This window comes from Pinus tabuliformis, chromosome 3_2, assembly GCF_031772625.1.
Source record: "Pinus tabuliformis cultivar Carrire ecotype Pingquan chromosome 3_2, CPIR1, whole genome shotgun sequence".
Classification (NCBI taxonomy): domain Eukaryota; kingdom Viridiplantae; phylum Streptophyta; class Pinopsida; order Pinales; family Pinaceae; genus Pinus; species Pinus tabuliformis.
In genome coordinates, this window is record NC_142302.1 from 302,275,903 (window position 1) to 302,284,047 (window position 8,145).

Here is an 8,145-nt window from a genome sequence, read left to right on the forward strand (position 1 = left end):
GCTCATCTAGCAAAATTTAGCAGATAAATAGCAATCATGAGATGTAAATCAGATATGGGTTCATTTTTACACAAGCTTGAACCATGGAGAACTTTTCTTGGATTCGGTTTCATGTTTACACAAGCTTGAAGTGAAAAACTATGCTTGTTATTAGTTTGCATGCCCCCAGCATAATGACGCAAATCGAGGTACATGCCCCCCAAGCTTCATTGCATTCAATGAGGTGGATGGAATGAAGGTTCACATTCGAGATCTTGGAAAGACTCGACTTGGATTTTACGAGATCTTAATCAAAGACTCGATTTGGAAAAGGAGGAGATGTTTCATTTTTTAATGAGGTTGACACAGTAAAAGAACTATCCTCACAACCCTTGTTTCATTTTTTAACGAGGTTGAGATAGGAACAAACTATCCTTGTAACTCCTATTCATGGGCCACACGAGAACATGGCTCCCAACAGGTCTTCACGGGATGGAAGAAACGCACTCTGGGAGGAATACATGTCATGATGCACCAATGACAAATCGGGTTCCAATGCCCCCAGTACATGATGTACGAGACCATCTGCATGATCAGCAGCAGATGCAGAAACGGAACGGGTAGCCACATAATTGACCTGTGGCAAAGAAGGCACTGCTTGTGAGCAGGAGCAGAGAGGGGATGACTGTTGTGCAGGAGGAACCGGGGGACTAAAGAATGATAATTGATCTATAGTCACTATTCTTCCTTCGTGTGGAAAACAAACCACGTGGAAAAGGGAAGAAACGAGGGCCCCCATGGCATAAATATAGTCACGGCCAAGGAGAAGACTAAAATTTGCACCTTGGAAAACCATGGCATCTATATAGACGGTTTTTCCCCCCAAAGTAATAGGAAACTTTGGGAGGATCCCGACAGGTTGGCAAGGTTCTCCGTCGAATGCCAACAGATTCTGTGTGACCGGCACAAGCTGTGGGGAACCCAAAGCTTGCCAAGTAGTGGAAGGCATAAGACTGACAGAAGCACCCTCATCCAGGACAGTGCCAGATACGGCCTTATTGTAGGCATGTACTGCAATCTCGAAAGGCACATAGGATGGAAGGCAGAAAGCAGTCAAGTGACTCCAATCAAAAGTGATGGCCAAACTACTTGGTGGGGGAATCGTATGATTTCCCCCCTGCCCCCCAGGAACCGACAAAGGACTCTCGGGACCAGCTGGGATAGGAGAGTCGTTTTCGGGCACTGGAGAATCTGATGAGATGAGGAGAACATGAGAATGATGATCTTCCAAGATTGAGTGATCGATAGGTGGTGAACCCAAGTCGACACTCTTCCCAACCAATGGTTGGTCTGGAACAGGCGGAGCACAGCCGAGCTCGGAAGGAGGAGGACGGACAAGAGAAGAATCTAAGACAATCTCTTTTTCTATGGGGAGAGGTTCTGGAGAGAGTCGCTGATAACCAACAGGGAGAGATTCTGGGTTCGGTCCCCAGTGGAGTCACCAATTTGTGATGCAGGAAAGCGTTCCCTCTGTGGACATAGGCAACCCCTATAGCCCTAGAGTGGGTATAGTCACAAACAAGGACAGATCAACAATAGCTTTCCTTAAACATTCATAGTTGGAGGCCTACCTCAACCGGTGGTCGATGGAGTTTTGTTGCACTACTCCAGCTTCCGCTTCCTTCTCCTAATGAGTGATCAACCTGAAACAATGCAAAGGAAATACAACAAAGCACGTAACCGGAATAACAATGATCTATTTACTCACAAAGTCAAGAAGTCATGAGCTATCAAGTACATTACATACAAGACATAGGAAAACATCATTGATTGCATTAATTATGAAATAAGAGTAAGCTTACAACCAAAGTCTTGACGTCATAAGCCTTCTCTGAGGGATCCAGCCAGCATGTTCCTCAAGCATTCACTCTTTAAAGAGGGATCTCCCAACATACAAGTCTCTCTCACTCACAAGTTTTACACAAGATTAAGGGCACTTCACAACCTTCCTCAAGCTATCAACAATCCCACACTTGTCACACTCACACCAGCTATCTAGCAAACTCACAAGCACTAACAGCACTCCAAAGACTAAGAACTCCAAAACTATCCAAAAAACTAGCAGCACATAGCAATGGTGAGAGTTTAAATAGGAGAAGGAGTCTCCATGAAAGGTGGGAGGATGAGCTTATCTCCAAGGAAGATAGCACAAATGACGGAACAGCCACGCCAGAGAAAGGAGGGCAACATAAACTAGGCCAACAACCAGGTCTAGAGTCATCTGGAAGGCCGACTGTTGGAACAAATTTGCCCAATCTGGATCATCGCGGGCACATAACTGGTCTGTCGCACTGACATCGCTATTGAATAACGTAACTAGTCAAGTCATCACCGAATATTATAAGCGATGATCGCCCTGGAACATAAAATCAGACCATCGCGGGAATCAAGTGTACTTCCGCGATGGCAGCGCTTCGAGGCTATTTTGGAGCACCCTTCAGCGCGTTTATTTGGCAAACAGACGCGATGAGGCAGAAACCTTTGGAAAAGTGGGTCATTTGGCAACATCAGAGAGCATTTGTCTAACATGAGCATGAATGACTTTGGACCCATGACACAGTAAGAAGACTGGGATGAAGACAGTGACAAATTACTGTGTAACAGTTCTATTGAATATTCGAGAATAATATATTTACTGGGTAGAATAGAAGTATAACTCATTTTTCTTTTATGAATGACTAGAAGTAACAATATGTTGAATATAATAGTGAAAGTGTATGATATACATCTCCTTCATCACTACAGAACTGTCCAGGTTCTTGCAGTCCCTCATAGATGTTGTTGGGATGTGGAATTGGCACCATTTTGTACATATTTTGCCTATTTTTCCTACCATTTTCGCCTTAAAAACTATACCATGTTACCTTATTTATCGTCATCTAGCCAAAGTATGTTTATTTTCTGTGTCACCTTACTTTATTAGATTTTCTTGTATTTTGATGTGAGGTTGACTTTTTTATGCAACCTTATTAACAAAAATGATAAGGAACTATTGCAGAGGGAGATTAGCAACTTGAAGGTGTTTTTGCATGGATGTTATGTTCCATATTTTGTCTTGCCAATTCGAGAGTCAAAGGTGTGTTGCAATTGTTGTTGTTTTGATACTGTGTTTTATGAATCCTTTATTTTCCAACAATGTAGAGGTCAACCTAGGTTGTCACTCAGTGTAGTTAACAAATTTATTGACAATACAACCAGAATGATCGAAACAGTTACGACTTCCAATTATCTTTCTTTTGTATTTTGGATAGATTGTTATAGTATTTTGTATTCACAACAAATTGTTGTAATATGTTTCTCGATTTGGGTAATCACAAAATCGAGATACTCTCATGATTGATTACATTTCAAAGATAGATGTATGTAAATTATAAAATAGGATTACCTATGCCTCGCGAGGAGCATCATCAACACTGTGATTTTGGAAAACTGTGTAAATGCAATCATTCTTAATATCAATGCAACTCTAATGATTTGCAACATATTACTTCTTTACTGATTAGCTTGTGAGTTTTGTGTGCCATCTCCCTGCTAAGGAGGAAGGGCCCTCCTCTTTGGTAGAGATTGCTAAGTTGATAAGGTAATGTAGGTGTACGTGTAATTTCTCTCAATTTTGACTTGTATTTATTTTGATGCTACTACTATTGATATTTAGATGTATTGATGTTGTTGTTTTATTGAATTGAGGGATAATGATTTAGCTAATTATGTAATAGTTTAAGTCCTGGACCAAACCACTCATATTCATCTCTGTATTGATTTATTATTACAGTTTGGAGATATTATTGATGCATTGTTATTTCATTGTTTACAGAGTGATTGTGAGCTTAATAAAATGTGTCTTTTATTGAATTGAGATTCAAGTGGAAGAGTATTGTTTTTCCTTTGCAAGCAGTGATTGAGTGATTGAGTGATTTGTGTGAGTGTGACAATGATGATTTATGAATGTTGAGAGTGATGATTGCAGCGATATTTTAAGGGTTGATGTCACTAGATCTAGTTATACATTGTTACTACATATCCTTTGCATGCTAGACTTGAAATAACGGACCTACCCTAGTTGACAATTTATGTGTGTGCGTGGTTAATTTATACTTATTTAAAAAAAAATTAGTCCGACCAACAAATTCCTCGGGTGAGACTTCACTTGCTCAAAGGTGTTGCCAAAAGGGCCAGTGTCTGTGGAGTTTTATTAGCTATTTCATTCTAAACCCGAGACTGCCCTTTCAACGACAACAAATGGTTTTGTTGTCGGGACATGATATGTGATTGAAAGGGACATGGAGACCTACTAAGGAAGAAATACAACATTGGGTGCAAACAAAGGAACACAAATTCACAATGGAGAAGACTAGAAGTTAATAAATCAATCCTAAGAGATGGTTGCAAAGGTATATTTTTACATATTTTCATGAAATTTTATTTGAAGAATTCTCGATTTTTTGGCTGAGTGGTTGCAAATATTGGCAAAGAAAAGTGGTAAGTGGCACCCTATTTTACCACACGGTTGGTCTCTAAAACTAATCCAAAGAGTAAACTTGTAAGCAACTAGATCTCGCATGCAGTAGACTTTTGGTTGAATATTGTAATGGAGGGTTACATTGTTGAATATTATATATAAGGGTACCCATCCCATAGCACTGCCGAAAGGGAATTCTTTAAGGTACCGTAAGGGAAATTCTTGAGATCATTGTTTATCTAGAGCAGTCGGATTTCTTTTTACATGATAGGGAGACTAGGGGCTGACTAGTGGGTGGCATGAGCGAATAAAGGTGAGGGATATAGTAAGCAAGTAAATAATATATGAGTTGAGGATACCAAGACATCTGAGAGATAATAGCGCAGAAAATACAAGAAGCGTAAGAGCGTGCACATCAGTACAGGAGGAGAGTGCAATGGACGAAGTTAGCGAAGTGTTGCACAATGGAGTAAGATTTCAGCATACTAGTGAGGTAAGGGAGAGATTTGCGTTAGAGCCTGCAACAGATAGAAGGAAAATAAGAAATATCATAAAAGGAATATAAGGTAGCACAACGAAGATTGGGAGGTTAGAGATCAAGAAGAAGAAATCAACACAGATCACCTACCTGATGAAGTGCCATGCATAGAAGATAACAAAGGATTGTGCAACAAAAGAGGAAAGAATTAAGGAAGGGAACCATAAGCTCAAATCAAGACAAGAAGATTCAACGTATTATAGTGACCCTACATAGGCAAAACCCTATGTCTAACTCATGACCCAACACACATCTCTAAGCCAAGAGTAAGATCACCCAACAATTTGATGCAGCTAATGTCATTTAGTAAAGGGAGCAGAGACAATAGTAAAGATAGTCATGGTGGTGGAAGTCGTTAGATGGGACCCAAGGTGCTAAAAATTTAGTCAGAAGTATCACAAAGTAATATTGCATAGACCACAATGATGAATGTTGCTCCTACTCTATGAATTCTTGTATTTCATGGAGTTGGGATAGAGGATCTTGAACAACATCTCTTTGTTTATGAAGCAATATGGATTATCAAGAAGGTCTAGGACAAACCTATGAAGGTTGCACAGTTAGTGACCACCTTCAGGTATTGTGCATTAACTTGGTATATGAAATATAAGGCTACTGCACCAGTAGGTCAAGCTTGATAACTGGGACAAATTAGGCCAATGTTGTTAAAATAATTCCATAAACAAAAATCAAAATCCCACTGTGTCACAAATATTAAGGAGATTAAACAAAACATTAGTGTATTAGTATGATACTTCAATCAAAGGTTTAAGGCTTTGTTGGATCAAACGACATTTCAAATTTTGAATTTGTAGCATAAGGAATGGTTAATTACAGGATTGTTTCCATGTAAGGATCTCCTACAGGAAGCCAAAATAGTGCAGGGATGGCGCAACCTTATCTAGCAACTTTGTCAATACAATTGCAGGATGTAGCAAAAGGTAAGGAAAATCATGAGGAATTTTGGTGTATTATATGTAGGAAAGAAGGACATCGTAGGAGCAAGTGACCAACTATGATAGAATACATGGCTACAGGGACTCCAAATATTTTGGCACAAGGCAGGGGACTATGGTGCGAAGTTTATAGAGTGTGGGGTCATGTACCAACAACTTGTCTTGTGATGCCAAAGTATCAAAGCTCAATAAAAAACGTTATCTTCAAATTTTGCAAGTTAGTAGTGCATGACATCCATACATGTCGCACGTTAGATTTGATGAGAGAGTGCACTTCTAATATGTACAGGGTACAAAAGGGAGAGAGATCTGAAGTAGGAGTATAGACCTATAACCAGCCCAGAGCTTATCATCAGCGTAGAGGCCAAGGGATGCAGAGAAGAGGACAAGGATTCCAAGGCAGATGAAGAGGAGAAGTTGGAAGAGGTATGGACCTAATAATTTGTTATAACTGTGGGAAGCTACGACACCTTGCGAGGGATTTCCCTAACCCCTACATGACGAATACATACTGAAAAAAATTGGATCATGCCACGGAATATTATCCCTAACTGATTGTGAAGTGGCAATAAAATAAAGGATAAAACGTACAAATGATAGCTACTAAAGTAGACATGGATTGTCCACAAGTACAAGTAATTACACACAGAGGGAAAAGGACAGGAGCAGACACAATTGGACAAGGAAGCTAACCACAGTAGTGGGTAAGAAAAGAAGCAGAGCAAACCCCCACGTTTGATCCAATGAAATAAAAATAAACATATAAGGAAGTTAGAATAGAGTTGGTTGTGATAGAATAGGGTCCATCAAGCTTAACCATGCAAAAAGGACTACTTGTATATGACATGCCTCCGATATAGGATAAATCTGCACCTCAAGAAGCTTATGAAGAGGTAAGCCCCATTATAAAATTCTTGAGAAGTTGTTTAGAAATAATAAAGGATGGATTGGCCCTAGAAAATTTGTGCAAAGTGATTGACCAATGCATGCAAGAATGAGAATTGCCTACCATGCAGGCCCCCAGATGAACAGTTAAGCGGGTTATGCCTAATAAAATGACAAATAGAGAATTCATAATTAATGTATAAATAAAAGCTTATGATATGAACAATATTATCCTAGAATTAGGTTTATATGCAAACATTCTTCCTAAGAATACATGGGAGTTGATGCGGAGACCAAATCTAATTTGGTCACCCATCTAGCTGAGATTAGCCAACCAATCCAAAAAAAATTCTATTAGAAAATTGATAGGTTTAGAGGTCAATATTGACAGAGTCAACAACATTATTGATTTTGAAATAATCGAGACTGTGGACGATACCAACCCTTATCCTATTTTACTTGGAACTAACTGAGATTTTGATAATCAATTCATAACCAACCTAAAGATGAGGCAAATGATATTTGAATCATAAGACTTGAGGGTCACAACACCATTAGATCCAATAGAAGGAGACCGGTATGTGGAGTTTGTAAGGGAAAGGTTTAACACAGAAGACTTAGACAACATTTACAATGTGACTATGTGAAAGGATGATTGTGATAATCCCACTACATATGGACTATTGTGTTGGCATAGATTTAATTCTTGTCCCTCATATACAAATGAAGCACTTGAAAACCAGCAGCAAAGTTTGAATGAAGTATGAACTAGAAGATGTGCTCATATTACCCACATAGTATGCCAGATTGGAACAGATGTACGTGATCCCAAAAAGTTTGATGGAATGACATGTGTATTTCACTTTGTAAAAGAATTTGAGTCACATTTACCTAAACAATCCATATTATAAGCCTTAGATGTAGCTTTGAAGGCTACTCTTGTGCTATGGTGGGTTGTGCACAACGAAAGGATAAAAAATTGGCAGGAATGTAGAAATTTTCTCCAAATAAAGTTCAGATTGAATATGAAGAATGATGTATCTAAATATATTGGGTTAAGTTGTCCAACCACTCATCTCAAATGATGTGGCACAACAGTAACTAAGAAGAAGATACCTAAAGAAGAGTGGGTTCATAAGTTCATGCATACATTGGATATTATCCCTAGAAACTCGTATATTGAACTAGAAGTGTGCATAGGAACAACAAATTGGGGAGAAATGACTCAAAACTTCAAAGTGACTTTTATCATTGAATTAGATGACCCC